At 49.0% G+C, this 19,297-nt stretch overlaps 1 long non-coding RNA gene across 1 annotated transcript in view; it reads right to left on the reverse strand.

Moving 5' to 3' along the window:
• Positions 1-15,951, reverse strand: part of LOC123585036 — a 29,292-nt gene extending 13,341 nt beyond the window's left edge. The window contains exon 1 of the long non-coding RNA XR_006705862.1: positions 15,733-15,951. This is a non-coding gene — a long non-coding RNA (uncharacterized LOC123585036). The remainder of the gene's footprint in view (positions 1-15,732) is intronic.
• Positions 15,952-19,297: the final 3,346 nt, after the last annotated feature.

Genomic DNA, 19,297 nt, shown 5'->3' on the forward strand with positions numbered 1-19,297 from the left:
TATTCTTTATCTGATAATTAATTTATAGGAGGAAGAACTTCAAATAAGCAAATGGAAGAACTCTGAACCTATCAGGTTGCTAAAACACTGAAAGGCGCCACCAACAGAGATGTGTGACATCTCCATCCTGGGAGATCATCGGAGGCGGTCACTGGTCCTGAGTGGTTTGGACACTCAGCTGCCAGAAGGCAGGGGTCTGGATGGAATCACTCCTCTCGGATTTGAGAATCGGATCCTAACTCACTGATTTAGAGGGAGAGGAAAACAGGTGGGATCTTTGCACTGTTAGAGCCAATACCAATTAAAACTAACAGGCCCAATTCTTCCTGTCGGAAGCAAGAGGAAAGGTTTCTTCTTTTTCTTTCAGAATTTCTTTCTCTGTCCTTTGCAGATACATCTAAGTCTTCATAAGAGCTAAACAGGCCTCTTGCCAATCTCAAAACTCAGGAATTCGAGAACTAAAGTTATTTGCTCTTTCACAGAAACCTCCTTTTCTCTGCTGTCCCCTTCTCTGTGCTCCTCCAGCCTCAGTTTATCCCTCCCGTGTCAAACTGACTCCTGAGAAGAGCTGGATGTGATCTTGTAGACGGTGGTTCTCTTCCTCGGTGCGTTTCCCCGAGAGGAGCACAATTTTCTGGCTGATAATGCGTTACCTGCCCTGTCTGAGGATGCACAATTCTGTGACTGCTGGCCTAGCCCTGAGTCCACCTCATGTCCTGGACCACATCCCACCTCCAAGGGTCCCTTTTCATGCACAGGCCACACAGCTGGAAAGGCAGAGACAATAAAGGTCAATGATGGAGACCATGGGAGGGAGAGCCCATAGGCAGGCAGCAGGGTGGACAGTAGCTGCATTAGTTACTGGGAAACAGGCAAACAACAGGGGACTTAGGCTGATAAGTACAAACATGGGAAAAGAAACCAAGGTGCTACGTCATCCTCTCTTGTTCCCATCCTAACGTGAGGAAAACCAGCCCTTCCTATCCGGCTCTCTAGCAGAGCTGATGACGCTGAGGGGCTACCCAGGTCCCTCGGGCACAGAGGGAATATTCAGAGTGCTGTGCCCTTCTCCCCTGCTGATACCATTCATCTAAAGGGTTTTTCTCCACCCCCCCCCCCAAGGGAACCCTGGGAAGATCCACCAAAGCCTGCAGAAATCCTTTGCAGCTTGTTTTCAGTTTACATCCCCATACCTGGGCTGCTGCGGGAAGTTCCACAACCAGCACATTTCACTTTGGTGGAACCAGCCCGTCGTGGCCTGAGAGACGGTTGAGGAGAGGAGTCGACTGTCCGCTACTCCCTACAACCATGGCAGAGCTAAGCGTGTTAGAGACCCCTCAAGAGGGGTTGCGAGTGGCAGGACTCTCTCTCTTTCCAATAAAAGTGAGCTAGGGAAGTTGCCGTGGCAAATGCAGAACCTGGGTGAGTCCTCCGTTAATTTCCATCAGCGGATTGCTGAAGCTTACTCAAATTTTACTGGCGTGGACCTGGGGCAGATCTAGATGGAGCTCACTCCTAACAACCTTTGTCTCGGCCGTCTTGCCCGCTCTCCAACCCCAAATGAAGGGAAGGCTGGGAAGAGTGGTAGGATGGCAAGGACAGACTGTTGCTCACCCGCTAGCAGCAGCTACTTAGTTTGGAGATAATCTAGAGAAAGACAAAGAAGGAAAGAAGAGACTGAAGAGCTGTGTTGGCTGTTTAGTTAGAACTTTAAATTTTTTTTTTTTATTTGAGAGAGAGTGAGTGTGAGCAGGGGGAGGGGCAGACAGAGAGAGAAGAGCGAATACTAAGCAGGCTCCACGCTCAGCACAGAGCCCGGCACGGGGCTCGATTCCGTGACCCTGGGATCGTGACCTGAGCCAAAATCAAGGGTAGATGCTCAACCGACTGAGCCACCCAGGCGCCCCTAGGTAGAACCCTTTACTAAAGCCAACAGTCCCTCCCCTGGCCAAACTATGAAGGTATCAAAGGAAGAGGAGAAAACTACAGGTCATGACTGCAAAGTGTCAGGGCACCGGAAGGACTGGAGAAGGGACTCTGGGGCGTGTGGAGATTACAGAGACAGGTTAATCAGGAGAGCCTGACAGGACAAAACTCCTAGCTAGGAGACACTCGACTCAAATGGACAGATTGAGGGAATCTTGGAAGGGGGGGCTGGTGAACCCTATGTCAATAACTTTTATTCAGGCTAATCTATCCTTGCCCTTTCTGGTAGATATTAGTGCTACCTGTTCCTCGGCTTCCTTGGAAATGTCCCCCTTTCCAGCTGACAACAGGTAGAAGTTACTGGCATTTTTGGTTCGCCCTCTTGTTCTTTCTCCTCTGTGATGGCCACACAGATAGGTGCTGTTACTGGGAAACAGGAGGGTTTGCTTACTTTCTCTTTTTCTTTTTCTTTTTCTTTCTTTCTTTCTTTCTTTCTTTCTTTCTTTCTTTCTTTCTTTCTCTCTTCTTTCTTTTCTCTTTCTTTCTTTCTTTCCTTCTCTTTCTCTCTCTCTCTTTTCTTTCTTTCTTTCTTTCTTTCTCTTTCTTTCTCTCTTCTTTCTTTCTCTCTCTTTCTTTCTTTCTTTCTCTCTCTCCCTCTTTCTTTCTTTCTTTCTTTCTTCCTCTCTCTTTCTTTTCTTTCTTTCTTTCTTTCTTTCTCTCTCTTTCTTTTCTTTCTTTCTTTCTTTCTTTCTTTCTTTCTTTCTTTCTCTCTCTCTCTCTTTCTTTTCTTTCTTTCTCTTTCTTTCTTCTTTCTCTCTTTCTTCTTTCTTTCTTTCTTTCTTTCTTTCTCTCTCTCTCTCTCTCCCTCTTTCTTTCTTTCTTTCTTTCTTTCTCTTTCTTTCTTTCTTTCTTTCTCTTTCTCTCTTTTTCTCTCTCTCTTTCTTTCCTTCCTTCCTTCCTTCCTTCCTTCCTTCCTTCCTTCCTTCCTTCCTGTGTGTCTTTCTTGTAAGCTCTGTGCTCAATGTGGGGCTTTAACTCACAACCCTGAGCTCAAGGGTCACATGCTCTACCAACTGAGCCAGGTGCCTTTTTTTTTTTTTTTTTTTTTTTTAAAGAAAGGAGGGCTTCCTTTCTCTCCTAATTCTCCCAACAGGGGAGAGATCTGCAGTGCCAAGTAAAGGTTACTATATTCTGTACTCCAGTTGGAGTGTTTGTGGAGCTCCCTGAAAAAAAAAAAAAAAAGGCTTTGAATTGATGACTATGTGCCTTCTGGAAGAAAAGGGGGACGACGGCCAGTGGCAGACGAATACCATGCCGGAAAAGCACCCAAACTGAAACAAATAGATGTATTGCTTTGCACCCTAGGGATTAGTGGGATTGGATTAATTCAAGATCTAGAGCCAATAAAAATAATTTACAAGAAAGTTAAGTATGATCATATGTACACAATATCCTTTGCCAAGAGCTCAGTTAGAAGTAAAAAGTCAGTTATAAAAGGAGTAGAAAATGGGGGGAAATTAAAAAGGAACATTCACCCTGTAATATTCTTCTACTTCCAGGAAAGAAGGAAAGTAAATTTGGTAAAGACGGTCAACCACTATATAGATTTGTAAAAGGCGTTAGAAATAAGTGCATATTGTATTTGTCCCGTTAATCCCTGGGGTCTCCAACTCTGCAACTATCCTGACTTTGGTACCATCGTCTGCAAAGTATCTCTCTCTGATCCAGCTGTGTCCTGTTTTTTCTGTCCCTCTAGTGGACAAGTCTAAAGTTTTGTTTGCTTTTACTTGTGAAGGAGCCCAATATTTATGGCAAAGAATCCCCCAAAGATTTCAAGGCTCCCTTTACCATCTTCTCTAGTCCTTTACAGGAAAACCTGGAAAACGTTTTCTTACCAGAGGGATCTGTGGTCACACAGTATATAGACCTGCTGCCAGCCTCAGAAACGAAAGGGCAATGCAGGGCTGATCCTTGGGCTTTGTTACGTTTCCTTTTTCACAGGGTCGTAATGCCTCCTTCGACAAACTACAACATCCCCAAGCTGAAGTAAATATTTAGGGCGTCTGTTGTCCGCTGAAGGCCATTAAATATTACATTCTGGAAGTCAGCAACATTTGCATATAAAACCACCTACTACAGAAAAACAACTTAGGCAATTTAGGGGACTAATAGGGCACTGTGGACAGCGGAGCCCAGCTTTTGTCAAGCGTGCACGATCTCAGAGCAATTGTGTGGTAACTCTGCACACCCTGGTCCTGAGAGTCTGGAGAGGCTTTTGAACAACTGAAGTTAGCTATAGCCTCTCCCCAGCTTTGGGGATTCCAGATCTTGAGAAACCTTTCCATTTGTTTGGTCAGGAAGATAAACGTGTTGCTAATGGAGCGTCAACTCGAAAATTGGTCTAGACCGTAGGCCAATAGCGTATTTCTCCATTCTTCCGGATGCTGTGGTCCTGGGAGTGCCTGGGTGCCTCTGAGTGATGGTGACCATGGCAGGCCCTGTGCTATGGAAAGGCCCAAGCTCGCCTGGGTGGGTCACTCTCTTGCATGTCCCATAGGCTATGACAGGGATTCTACAGGTACGTCTGTCCCCAGGTGTGCCAACAAACCACAGGCAAGTGTTATTAGCCAGTCCTGATATAGTGATTGGGAGGTACAGTCTCCTAAACCCAGCTACTCTCTGCAAGATTCTGATCAAGGAGATGATCGTGATTGCATCATAGTAACAGAAGATGCAAGGCCTCAGCCTGATCTCCCAATACCCTGATTCAAAATGCAGACCTGATAACGTTTGCTGATGGGTCATGTATGCAGAATAAGAATGGCCAGCTTAAGTCTTCCTATGCTTTAGTGATTTCTCAAGGAATTTTGGAGTCTTATTTATTTCCTTAAAATTTTTTTGATGTTTATTTATTATTGAGACACAGAGAGAGACAGAGCACGAGTCGGGGAGGGGCAGAGATAGAGGGAGAGACAGAATCTGAAGCAGATTCCAGGCTCTGAGCTATCAACACAGAGCCCGAGACGGGGCTCGAACTCACGAGCCATAAGATCATGACCTGGGACGAAATGGGACACCTAACCGACTGAGTCACCCAAGTGCCCCTGGATTGTCTCCTTCTTAAGTTTGTCAGGCCTCTGAATTTGGGTCTGAGGCCATGTCCTGTGTTTGACCTAACAGAATGCACTCATAATCATGTTCAATACTGAAAGGGACTTCTCCCGTCCTCAGAAACCCTGAGGCCTAGTTCTAAAGATCTGAAAAGGACTTGCAGGGGAAGTCTGCCACCCCTCTCAGCTGGGGGACTTGGTCTCCAGGAAGGTAGTTCCAGAGGAGAGAGTCTGTCACCACGTTGGTGGGACCCTTTCAAAGTGCTGCAGCTCACCCACTAGGGACCACTAGGGGCCACCCACTAGCTACCACAGAGAAAGGCAGTTCAGCTGGATTCTGGCTCCCATGTTAAGCCAGCACCACAGGACATGACCATGGGTCCCTCAAAGGACCTAACACTTATCTTTGCCTGGGCAGCTGATTGCTATGGACCTCAACGGAAAAGAAATATTCTCACAGGCTGCCTGGCTACTGGCAGCTGTGGTTAGGCTAGTTACTTTGAAAGTCACATTTACGGGGGACCTGGGTGGCTCTGTCGGTTAAGTGTTCAACTTCAGGTCAGGTCATGATCTTGCAGTTCGAGAGTTCGAGCCCCACGTCGGGCTCTGTGCTGACAGCTCAGAGCCTGGAGCCTGCTTCAGATTCTGTGTCTCCCTCTCCCTCTCTGCTCATTCTCTGTCTCTCTCTGTCTCTCAAAAATAAATAACGTTTAAAAAAAAAAAGAAAATCACATTTACTGGGAAAGAATGTTGTGTGTCCAGCCTTGTGTCTGCACTTGCCTCAGTGGCTCCACAACCACACATTTCTGGCCAGCGGAACTGGAAACTGCCCTCAGCGTGGGCACGGTCTGCACTCAAGTGCCCTCGAGCCCAGCAGTCCGACTATTAGCAGGGTGCAAGCGGGACACGTTCTCGCTGGCGAGTTTTATAATAACAAAGGAAATGTGATGTGGAAAACTTGTGGGGGTTCGGAGCCGACGGCCAGGAAAAAATTGTTGAGGGGTCTTAGGGGCAAAAAGGCAGTTTATTAAAGCCTGGGGACAGGACCTCTGGGTAGAAAGCTGCACTGGGGTTGCCACGGGTGACTGACTATATTCCTTCAGGTTGGGAGTGGGTTCGGGACAGCACAGGCCTCCAAGGTATTTTGGAAACAAGGTTTCGAGGATCCTGAGGGACCAGCTATCGTTAGGAAAAGGTCATTTATGACTGTTTAGTAAAAGCTCAGTCACGACACCCTTCGGATGTGTATCAGTGGGCCGAGTGCTTAGAGGATGATTGCCAACCTATATCTTGGCTTGGATGGAGATAAAGGAAGTTTCCAAAGGAATTTTTGTATGTTAAAGTAGCCTTACGGGATCCTGAAGGGTTGGGCCAAGATTACCTTTTGCCCTTAGCAAAGTGTCATCATTGAGGCAGCTGAGCTCCTAGAGGAAGGTCACTCTGCCTGTCTCAATGACTTGTCAATGAGCTGTAGCTTATAAGGAAATATAATATCTTTCTTTTGCTTTTGTTTCCCACATCAAAGGTACTCAATATGCAACCAGGTGCCCAAACTCTACATACACCACAGACCCACACCCCCCCCCCCCACACACACACCCACACACACAGACTGGTTTGATTGCAAGTATGATGTAGAAAAGAAAAAAAAAAAAACCCATGTAATTAATAGACAAACCATTAGAAACTGCAAAAGAATGTCTAATGTCACCTGGCTAACACTGGGATCTACACTCTCTCTAGTCCCACTATGGATGAATAAATGCAGGTGAATCATTCTCTGTTTAAAGGTGATTTCCCCAGGGCCCCTGGCTGGCTCAGTCTGTTGATCTTGGGGTTGTGAGTTTGAGCCCATTGGATGCAGAGATTACTTAAGGAAATAAAAAAAGTTATATCCTCAAGGCAAACACTATATTGAATTTTAAAATTCATCCTTACATTAATTTGTAATCCTAGTAATTGCTTTGTTTGCATTTTACTGTGGGCTTGCTGGACACTTAGACAACTGCAAGTGGCCCAGGGAGAAGGTTGGAATGTTATTATTTTGTGGTAACACAGAGAGGAGATCGTAATTACGGACAAAGGCAAATTAAAAAATAAGCAGCTTAACTCTCTTTGTTGAAAATAAGGGAAAAGAAACCTTCCTTTTGACTCAAAATTTCTTTTTCAGTCCTTTACAGATATATATACATTTTTATAATGGCTACTTACGTCTCTCTCTCTCTCTCTCTCTCTCTCTCTCTCTCATCTCTCAACTCAAGAATGTCTCCTCCAGGACCTGGGAGCCATTTTTTCTTTGAAATGCAAACATCCAGGGAGCCAGCGCCTTCCACCCTCCCACTTCCTGTGGGAGGGCAACTTCTGTGGGTGCCTTCCTCCAGTTTGCAAAACCACCTTCCATCCCAAAGAATGAGAGGTTCGTTTCTCTTCCAGATAAAGCCAGCACAAGTGGTCTCCCCAGTTACTAATATAAAGTTAGGATGAAGTATGTGTGACACAGGTGTCGGTCCTCTCACTAGAGGATCAGTGATTGATTATCTCGGGAACACGGATTTAATGGGCTGTGTCTGCTTGGCTAGATAAGGGGGAGATTCCTCTTTGCAATCCCTTAGCAGACTGCCTGTAATGCACATCACATTCTGGCTTAATGCTTATTCAATAATAAAAGTGTTCTCTTTCTCTACTACCTTTGTGAAGAGGATTTTTGGCTTGGGAGATCTTACTTTTAATTATACTACATTTTTAATGTTAATTAGAATTATAATCCCCCGACACTCTCCAAAGCATCAGCAAATATGGCTCCTGTGCTGTCAGATAGTCTTACATATTCTCGTGGAAAAGGTGTGATTGCCACTCCAAACAGCAGCCCTGTGGTGGTGTGGCCAAAGGTGACTGCTCCAGGTGCTATGCCCTCATGGCCCCCACTCTCAGCAGCCCCCAGCCATCAGATGACTTTAAAGCATGGTCTTTATCCAGCTTCAACAAGGGAGCTGGCTTGGTGTTGTCTTATCTCTCTTTTCGTGTATTCAGATTCTGTTAGGATTCACCACAACAGCCTTGTCCAGCTCATTCTGCCAACCTTAGGCATGAAGCATATTATCTTTCCAGGGGCAGGTTCCCCAAAGATCCTGGAGTCCAAAGGCTTGATTGATGGCAGTCTTCCTAGGCTTCCTCTGGGAGCTACAGCAGCCCCAATTTCCTTGGCCTTTCACCAAGTTGGGTTTCTGGTGAACTATAACAGCTCCTCCTGAAATTAAAGTCTATGTATGTATGTATGTATGTGCATGTGTGTGTCCCCTTCCTTCCCTCATTGTTTTAAATGTTTATTTATTTTTGAGAGAGAGAGAGAAAGAGAGAGAGAGAGAGCACAAGGGGGGAGGGACAGAGAGAGAGGGAGACACAGAATCTGAAGCAGGCTCCAGGCTCTGAGCTGTCAGCCCAGAGCCCGACGCGGGGCTCAGACTCATGAACCATGAGATCATAACCTGAGCCGAAGTTGGATGCTCAACCTACTGAGCCACCCAGGCGCCCCTCCTTCCTTCCCTCATTTAGAGACTTTTCTTCAAAGAGTCGAGCTACATACTTTGAAGGAAAGGGACATGGCCTTTTAGTCATCTCCTCCCTTGTGCATCTTTGTCCCATCTCTCCTAGTTTGTCCAAATATATTTGGTTTCCACAGACAACAACAGGTTAGTTTCCAACATATATTAAGAACTGATACAGGGGCGCCTGGGTGGGTCAGTCGGTTAAGTGTCCGACTTCAGCTCAGGTCACGATCTCGCAGTCTGTGAGTTCGAGACCCTCGTCAGGCTCTGGGCTGATGGCTCAGAGCCTGGATCCTGCTTCCGATTCTGTGTCTCCCTCTCTCTCTGCCCCTTCCCCGTTCATGCTCTGTCTCTGTCTCAAAAAAAAAACGTTAAAAAAAATTTAAAAAAAAAGAACTGATACAACTCAACACCCAAAAACCAAATAATCCAATTTAAAAATGGGCAGAAGACACAAACAAACATTTCTCCAAAGAAGACATCCAGATGGCCAACAGACACATGAAAAGATGCTCAACATCACTCATCATCAGGAAAACACACATCAAAACCACAATGAGATACTGCCTCGCACCTGTCAGAGCGGCTAAAATCAAGAACATAAGAAACAAGTGTTGGTGAGGATGTGGAGGAAAAGGAGCCCCCCGTGCGCTATTGGTGGGAACGTGAGCTGGTGCAGCCACTGTGGAAAAAAGTTCCTCAAAAAGTTAAAAATTGAACTACCCTATGATCCAGCAATCACACTACTGAGTTTTTACCCCCAAAGTACAAAAACACTAATTCAAAGGGATACATGCACCCCTATGGTTATCACAGCAGTATTTACAAAAGCCAAGTTATGGATGCTGCCCAGGTGTTCATCAACAGAACAATAAAGAAAAGGTGGTGCATATATAGAATGGACTATTATTCAGCCATAAATAAGAATGAAATCTTGCCATTTGCAACAACGTGGATCAATCTAGAGAGTATAATGCCAAGTGAAAAAAAGTCAGAGAAAGACAAATACTGTATGATTTCAATCATGTGGAATTTAAGAAACAAATGAGCAAAGAAAAGAGAGAAACCAAGAAACACTCAACTCTAGAGAACAAACTGATGGTCACCAGAGGGGAGGTGGGTGGGGGATGGGTGAAACAGCTGATGGAGATGAAGAGCACACTTACCTGATGGGCCCTGAGTAATTTTTGGAATTGGAATCACTATCTTGTACACCTGAAACTAGCATAACGCTATGTTAACTATAATGGGATTTTTTTAAAATATTGTTTTAACATGTATTTATTATTGAGAGACAGAGCATGAGCATGGGAGGGGCAGAGAGAGAGGGAGACAGAATCCAAAGCAGGCTCCAGGCTCTGAGCTGTCAGCACAGAGCTCGATACAGAGCTCGAACTCATGAACCGTGAGATCATGACCTGAGCCGAAGTCCGATGCTTAACCGACTGAGCTACCCAGGTGCCCCTATAAAGGAATTTAAAAAATTAATAAAAAAAAAAGATACTTGCTTTCTCAGTTTGATTTTCAAAGTTCTCATAAAATGGGCAAACCCTGCCTTTTTGTCTGATTCTACCACTGCCCTCGCTCTGACATCTGAGCTTCTAGCACCCCACCCTGGCCCATAACAGGCACCCAGATATTTGTTGGATAAACACACAGGTCCCGGCCTCCGCATCGAGCACCCTAGAACCTCCTTGAGCCTCCCATTGCGAAGCCCTGTGTGGGAATGCCCTTTCATGGTGGAAACACGCCATGGTTTCACACCGTGCGCTCCCTGTCCCCCCCCGCCCAGCCACCTCCACCACATGCCTCCACAGCACCCCAAGACGCGTGCCTGCAAAAAGCCACAGCCGGTCTGCCTAGATGGTGATGCACGCGGGTCCTCTCCCCACCGGGAGCCACACGAGGGCTCCGTCTGCGGCCGATTCATCTTTAAATCTTCTGTGTGCCTGCGCCTGGCAGGTGCTAGGTAAATGTTTGAATCAAAGTGCTGTATCCTTCCCTTTCGGCAAGAGAGAGGAACATACGGAGGGAGCCCAGGCCCTCCCAGCCCTCACAGTCTCCTTCCACACACCCTCGTCTCTGGTCCTGCGGCAGCCTGTTCAGGAGCTGCCCTTGGTGGGGGGGCGGGATGAAAGGGGGGGACGAAAGACTGTGACGGTGTCACGGCACCGAGGCACATAAATATTTACAGGCTGGGTTACTTATGGACCAGAGGAGCGTGACAGTCGTGCTTCAAGCCCTTTGCTTGAGTTATTCGGGGTGAGGCCACCAAGGTAGCCCTCCCACCTTCAGCCTCCTGAGGGCCCCCAGGAGGCCCTCGACAAGCCCCCACCTGCAGTGCTGACCACCGGGGGCCCCGAGTCTTGGGTCCCCCAGGACGCTGGTGAGGCTGCCAGGTGCCTCCAGAGCCCGAAGCTCACCTGGGGGCCAAGGCAGGGTGTGGGGTGCCTCACCCAGCCAATCACCAAGTCCTAGCCATGACCACATTTTAATCCACTCCGCCCAGGAGAATGGACCGTTCTGCCCTCCAGCTCCTCATCAGAGGCAGGGCTTTGCAGCTTATAGAACAGACTCCTGCTTTGCGGAGCCGCTCAGGAAACATTTAGTCTGATTCAGGCAAGTCAGGGTTCCCGAGCCCCTTCTTGTCCTCCTCTTCAGGCCTTCTGGAGCCCTGAGGGTTGGGCAGCAAATGGACAGGAACCGACAGACGGGCCCCAGACCCCGTGCTTCGCACACATAACAAGGCCTTGCCTCTGCATAGTAATTAATGTTTCTAGAGCTTCCCAACATGCCAAGCATTGTGTTGAGTAGTTTACATACATTATTTAACTCTCAAAAGGAAAAGAAAAAAAAGAACACAGATAAAGTGGGTGCGTTCCATGTGTGAGGGGTTGCACAGTGTGAGGCTGGGTCGTGTGCACCTGTCTGTATGTGTGTTACACTACAGTTTATTAAGCCCCGTAAAGTACATGCCGGGATCTCTATTTTTAAGAAACCAAGTAAATTTAATCCCGGAGTCCAAATTCTTAACACCTAATTTCTTTGATTAAAAAAAAAAAAAAAGGATCTATTCACAAAAGTGACTCATAATCCCTGGTCCATCCCTCGAGGGCGCTGGGAGTTTTTGAATACGGGCTCTTGGGACTAGAACCAGGAGGGTCCTACTGTGTTAAAGATCTCTGTCCTCGAAAGAATGAAATATGGCCCTTTGTAGCAACGTGGACAGAACTGGAGAGTGTGATGCTAAGTGAAATAAGCCATACAGAGAAAGACAGATACCATATGTTTTCACTCTTATGCGGATCCGGAGAAACTTAACAGAAACCCATGGGGGAGCGGAAGGAAAAAAAAAAAAAAAAAAAGAGGTTAGAGTGGGAGAGAGCCAAAGCATAAGAGACTCTTAAAAACTGAGAACAAACTGAGGGTTGATGGGGGGTGGGAGATGGGCATTGAGGAGGGCACCTGTTGGGTTGAGCACTGGGTGTTGTATGGAAACCAACTTGACAATAAACTTCATATATTGAAAAGAAACAAAACAAAACAAAACAAAAACAAAAATAAATGCTAAAGTTAAAGAAAAAAAAAAAAAGATCTCTGTCCTCTTGTTAGTTACTCGGGTGGGCAGGACCCCGGCCAGATCCCACAGGCTGGAGCTCATTCAACTGGACGAGTTAAGCGGAGGGATGACTTAGGGGGTGCTGACATCCCTCCTGCCGGCCACGTGGATCCAGGCATCGGTGCTGCCAGAACTCTAGCCGACAATCAAGTGCCCATTACGACCGACGTGGGTCGTCAAGAACTACTCGAGCGTTAGCTACCGTTTGTCTTTCTGGGGCTGGGTTTTTCTTTCCATGCAGGGTACTCAACTGGCTTGGTATTCTCAGGCATATTCATTGTAGGGGGGGGACCTTAAACTTCACGGGGGTGGGCTGGTGGGCTCTCGAGCCCGACTTCCCAGCAGACCGCTACCCAGCCAATGCCTCCAAGCCACAGAGACCCTCCAGCCACCACCCCCCCCTACCCGGGGTGGGTGAGGGCCGCCGGCAAGTGTCCAGGCTGACGGAGGCACCAGGGCCGATGATGTGCAGCTTGTGTAGAGAGAGATCTGACAAGCCACCCTGGCAGTTGCTTAACCTTGACGATGCTCCCAGAGCAAATGTTGATGTTCACGGTGAGAAGGCAGCCAAAATGTACCCTATGGGGGCCGGTAGGTCGCGAATAGGGATGAAGTGGATCCGATGTCGTGTGATCGACAGTAGTCAGAGTTCCCACTGGAGACTGGCCCGTCTCCGGACGTTCCGCTTCAATCCATGTCAAGAGGATAGACTGTGGGCTACAGGTGGTCCTGGGCTCCCTGCTGGGAGGCTACACTGGGCTCAGGAAGAATCTGGCTTTGAGTCCTGCCTTCACCATGTCCTGGTGCCTCTGCTTGAGTTAAGACTACCTTAACCTCACTGAGCTGAGCTTTAATTTCTGCACCTGTACCATTGGCTAATAACCCTCCAGGGTTGTATGCGTCAAAAACCAAAGGATATAATGGGATGATTCGGTAGTACATGAATGAATTCCTTTGGCTTCTTGAAACCGTAAGCTTTCCTAGGAATACCTTGAAATTTCACACATAACTAGCTACCTATCAGAGCTGCTGAGGAGGTGAGGTGAGAGCAGTTGACCTTGACCTGTACCTAGGAGTCACTGAAAACTGAACAAAAAGAAGGCAGAGCATCTCTGAAATTTCAGTGCAGCTCAGTGGGGAAAGATTGTTTTTTAACAATCATTCGGTGTGCATGACAACCTATAAAGGAAGTTGTCTGTTGTGTAAAATGAGGGAGCAGGGAGAACACAGAGGTATTTAATCCACCTTGGTGGATTGGCTGCTCCTGCCACAGGGCCTTTGCACTGGCTGCTCTTCTGCCTGGAAACTTTTCCATCACATGCCTGAATCCGTGCCCCCTTCAGGCCTCTGTTCAAACTCTACCTTCTCAGAAAGGCCTTCCCCGGCCAATCCTATGTAAGAACCCCTCACACACTCTCTCTCCTTTATCTTGCTTCATCTTCTTTCATAGTTAATGTCCTGTCCGGGACATGTGCATGCATGAGTGTACCTACACACACACACACACACACACACACACACACACACATTTTTTCTTGTCAGTGTGTTGTCTGTCTCCCAACACTGGAATGTAAGCTTCCCGAGGGGGAGACTGCGTGTCTTTTGCTCATGACTATATCCTCAGCATCCAGAACGGGACCAAGTCTACAGTAGGAGTTCCAGAAGATGCGTTAAGTAGTCGCTTCCAAGGTAGGTTTTTCCTATCGGAAGCTCCACGAGTCATGTTCTCACAGGCACCTACGAGCTACTGCTGAGTGTTAGCCTGTCCCCGCTCGAGAGAATGGTGGGGGTCAGGTTCTGATTCCACCACAGCCCGCGAGGGACCAGAGCACGCACACAACTCCTCGTGTTTCTTTCAGAGCGCCTTCGGTCAACTGAAATTAGCAAACACGATCTTCCAGATCAGCTAGTCCACTTTACAGATGAAACCCCGGCCGGTTAACATGCGCTTGCCCCGGCAGGGGCGGAGGAGGAACAAGAAGAAAACGTGCCTGGCAGGAAGGCTCCTTCCCCCACACGCGGAGACCCCCTCATTGGCCCCTCAAGGTTTCGTGGAAGGAGAGGTGTGAGGCAGGGCTCCCCTGGTCGGGGCACTCACTGAGGGGAGCGCCGAGGGGATCACTTCCTCCGTCCTCCCTTCGGGACCACCCACCGAGCTGTGATTTGGTTACCCTTGGGCCAACTGCCCAGCCTGGTTGAGTCACCTGTGGGGTGGGGGGTGGGGGGCAAGGGCAGAGTCTGGAGAGTTCAAGCTCAGATGTGCCCGTCCCTCCGGGTGCTGGGCTTCCCACCCCCTTCCACCCCCAGCCCCCTCCTCCCTCCCCTTTCTCCTAGATTTAAGGAGCAGGGATTCTGAGCACTTGTCCACAATCTCCCAGGGTACGGCCTTTTTTCCGGACTTCAAAACAGAGAAAGAGCCATCTCAAAGTACAACAGGACACAAAGAACACCTGGCTCCGATGATTAATATTCATTTAGGTCTGTCTCCATTTGCAACTCCCAGGGGTCCCCGAGCAGCACAGTTACGAGCATTGGATTCAAACCCATCATCAGGGCCATTACATCCAGGAGCGCACGGCTGCTTTAGGGAACCTGCAGCGCTGTCTGAGTCTGCCCAGGAGCACAGAAGCCCAGCCAGGAGCACTACCCTTCTCGGGAGGGACTCAGGAGGCCCCCATGGCTGCCTTGCCCTGCCCTCTCACCAGAGCCCCGGGTGGGCTCATGAGGGGCCACTTGGAGCTCTGCCTTAGCAGCCCAGCAGTTCCTGGGTGATCCCCACCCTCACTCCACGTGGCCTTCTTCCTGGATGAGGCGAGCCACACACTGTTCCCTGCACCCCCTGGAGCGGCCTCCCTCTCTCGCCCACTGAGCAAAGGCACCGGAGGGGTCGACAGTGACCTCATTGCACAGACCAGCCTCAGTGGGCTCCAACTTCTTTCAAAGAAAATGGGTGCATGTCTGAAATATTTCATAATTTTAAAAACGTCAGTGCTACCTTGGGTTCTTAAACTGGTTTTAGTAGCTGCTCATTCGAGACACAGCTCACAAAGCTGAAGCCTCACCCTTAGGTTGATTAAGACGCTGGAGAGGATTTCTGTGCCCCAAGGACAGACAAGATACAGCAGGGGCCCCGTTCACGCCTCTGAGTCTGCATACTCAAACACTAGGTGCTGGTGATAAAAAGAGAAAAAGACAGTGCCTGCCCTGGGGGGGGTGGGGGGGCTGCTCTACTGAAAGTGTGAAGTTTGGTGGGAGGCGTCTCCCCCCTCCCCACCATATATAAATCAAATTGCGATGCCGTAAAATAACAAATAACAAAATGTAATTCTCTGCTACAAATCAAATAGGTTCTTGCATGGGAGCTGTGGCTTTGCTAGATGCACGCTTTTCCTCAGTAATCCGGTGCTGATTAGACAGGGTTTCCTGAGGGCAAGACTGGGGTGGGGGGGGGGTGTTGGGGGGGTGGTTTGCAAGGTCCTGTGAATCGTAGCAGTTCACCTTACCTGGGGCCTGGCACGTTCGTGCTCCTTACCTCTTTGGGGAAATAGAGTTGAACTGCTTGTTCCTGAGTGGTTGGAGTTGATGTTGGAGGGGACTTGGGCTGAGAAACCCCCTTCCCATCAGAAGTCAATTTTTTTCTCATCTCTGGAGGTGCTGAGGGAACACGAGGAAGTGGGGAGCTGTAGATGGGCTCCTGTCTTTAACTCACCGCTCGCTGGCATGTCGCCTGGGCATCTCCTATCCAGGCATGACGTGGCTGGGCTCACCATCGAACGCTGCCACGGTTCAGTTTGAAGCAGGACCAGATTCAACATCTTTATCCACCCACCTGTTTTCCTACTTTTTGTGGCTTCATATTTTTTGAGTCTTGAAGGCTTTTGAACCATTCCGGTCTCCTCCCAAGGAGGCAGTACCTTAAGCTTTTATTAACTTACACTTTAGGTACAGTCACCCCAGCTGGGGTTGGAAGAAATAGCAGTGGGCACAAGACAGCCAATCTAACCCAAACTCCATCTCCAACTAGTTACCTTTCCCATTGGGGTGGGGGAACCATGCAACACAGTTCTAAACTAATGAGACATAGAAGGAACTCTGCTCTGAGATTCTTGATCCTTTCTCCATTCTTCTTGCTGTGAATGAGAATTTGATGGCTGGTACTTCAGCAGCCATTTTGTGGTTATGAGGGAGTGATCAAGCGAACCTCAGAGACTTTAGCCTTGACTTTTACAGCCCTGACCGCATGATGCTTCTGAATCAACACCAGCAGCAACTGCCTCTAGACATACTGAGAAAAATAAATGCCTATTTAAACCTCCATCATGTGGTTGCCATTATTTTCAACTGAAGTGTTACTGATGAATATACACAGACACCTGGTACACAGGAGAACAGCTACTCCCATAGCCATGCTTGCCAACAGGAACCCCGAATTGCCAGTCCCACAGTAGCTTTTGGGTCTAGATCTGTTGGCTAAAGGACAGAGTCCTGAGTGACTCAGATCCCTACCTTCAGACATAGTTTCCAGACCAGCCTGGTATGCTGGGTGCCTGGGACACAGCTGGTGCCCAAAGATGTACTGCTCTGCAACGACACTAGGACGCTTATGGTTCAGTTTCTGAGCGGTGCCCTGTTCAACAACCACTGTATCACTCACTTCCTCTTCTTGACGTTGTTGAAAGGAGGTATGTAGACCAGAGCGAAAATTCTTAAAAATCTTCTCTTCCTCTTATACTGACTTACTTCGCACCCTGGGGTTCATTTTCTCATGCTCAGATCTCTTGGAGTCGGTGGGGAGGGAGAGCCTACATTCACCCCTAAGTGTGGCTCTCATCCCTGTCCCCATAGGTCCGCTCTGTGTGCCCCCAGTTCCCGGCAGGCAGGGGGATGACTGGGCCACACGGCAGAGCCAGAGTTCGCTCTGTAGCGGTAGGAGACGGGACAGGCAGGGTTCGCCTCCACTGAGGATGTGGGAGGAAGGACAGGAGCGACGAGAGGAGAGGAAGAAGGGGACTCTGCTCTTCCACACTGTGGGCTTCTGTTTCCTTTCCCTTAAAACCAGGCATCAGGCTGGCTCCCACCGAAGGGCCCTCTCCGGGTTTCCAGTGCCTGCATTTATCTCATGGGGGGGGGGGGCCCTCCTCACCTGACCTCTTTTGTCTTGCCAGCTTCTCCAAGAAACTCTGAAGTCACGTGAGGAATGCATCTTGGAGAAGCACAAGGTGTTCGTGCTGGCCACTGGGCATGTTTGGAGAAGGCAGAGCTGGGATTTGAGACCTCGAGGTCTCCGACTCCTCTCTGGCCTCCCGGGCACTTCCTGGTCTGTTGGCCTGTGGTGCCTGTAGACACTTGTCCTATCCACCGCTCTCTGGAGGACGGTCGAGAAAAGTGACGGAGGCAGTGCGGCGCTGGCAGTTACGGTGTGACTTAGGGCAAGTTCCTTAACTTATCGGTTCTCGCCTGTCGAACGGGGGGGGGGGGGGCATGCGTATCTTGTGGCACTCTTGAGGAACACGACACGGAAGGGCACGGAGGGCAGCGCCGGGCACACGGTAAGCCTCTGTCGGGGCGAGCTAGGACTCGATGGACGGACCGCAGACTTGACCCCCCACGCTTCCCTGCGGTCGGGGCTTCACCTCCCCAGCGAGCTTCTCCAGAGACGAGGGAGGGACGCTCTCCTTGCTGCAGCCCCGCAGGCCTGCAGGGAAGGAAGTTCAACGGGAGCCGAGTGGGCCGAGCATCTGACAGGCCAGAGGTAGGAAATCTCTTTTCAGAAACAAAACAGCCACATTTTGAAGGCTTACTACGCAAGCCCTAATCCCCAGAAGGGAAAATGCTGTGTAAAAAAGCATTTTAGAAAAGCCATAAGGTGGTCCGTGGGGCCTTGTTTAACTCACCGATCTATCTTGATTACGCTATCTAATCCAACTTGTCAAAATTTCCCGAAGACCATTTAGGAGGAAAATAATAGACAGGAGGAGGGCCAAAGGGGGTCCTTCTGTGACAACTGGGAGTGAAGGGGGCCTGGCCCCCTGAGGTCAACGGTGTCCGGGTCGCGCATTCATGCCATCATCATCAGTGTACCAGGTGCCAGCCAGGGGACAAGGCAGACTGGCACTGGCCCTCACAGAGCTCACATTCCCACAAGAGGAAATGTAATGAGGGAACAGATGCCAAGACCCTCATTAATCAATGCTATAGGGGGATAACAAGGTGATAGGTAGATAGGGCTGGGGGGGCTCAAACTACTTAAAATAGTGGGGGAGGGGGTGGCTTTCCGAAGGGGTGTCCCCTGAAGAACCAAGACCTTGAAGAGAACAGGAAGTGACCTTGGGAAAATTAGGGGAGGAACTTTCCAGGCCCAGCAAATGGCAAGTGCCAAGGCCCAGAGGCAGGAATAAGCCCCGGGGGGCTGAGACAGAGACCGGAGGCTGATAGATGAGCACTTCTCCTCCAGAGCTTCCAGGAGACAGTGTCCCTTCAGGGACAGGCTCTGGACCGTGATCACCCTCCCCTCTCCCTCACGCATCCTCAGCCCCTCCCTCTGTACAGGGTCCTTCCCTCTGTATCTAATTGTCCTCAAATGTCCCACACCCAGAAAAGCAAAAACCATGGCCAAATCACTTCATTTTTGCCTCTGCTCTATTTCCCTTCCCCTTATGGCCACACTTCTTAAAAATATCGCCTAGGGGCGCCTGGGTGGCTCAGTTGGTTAAGCCCCTGACTTTGGCCAAGGTCATGATCCATGAGTTTGAGCCCCTACGTCAGGCTCTGTGCTGACAACTCAGAGCCTGGAGCCTGCTTCAGATTCTGTGTCTCCCTCTCTTTCTGTTTTTCCCCCACTCATGCTCTATCTCTCTCCCTCTCAAAAATAAATAAACATTAAAAATAATAATAAATAAATAGATCAAAAGAAAATGTCGCCCAACCCCCGGATCTCTGTTCTCCCCTCCCTTCCGGTGCCCTCCAGGCCAGGAGGCAAGGAATGGACAGCATGGCTGCATCTGACAGGTGCCTCGAAGGCTCGCCTTCTCATCCTCTCACCTTCTGGCATGTTCCCTCTGACCACGGCTCAGATGCCCCCACTCGTATCCAGTACT

Source organism: Leopardus geoffroyi, chromosome C3, assembly GCF_018350155.1.
Source record: "Leopardus geoffroyi isolate Oge1 chromosome C3, O.geoffroyi_Oge1_pat1.0, whole genome shotgun sequence".
NCBI classification, from domain to species: Eukaryota; Metazoa; Chordata; class Mammalia; order Carnivora; family Felidae; genus Leopardus; species Leopardus geoffroyi.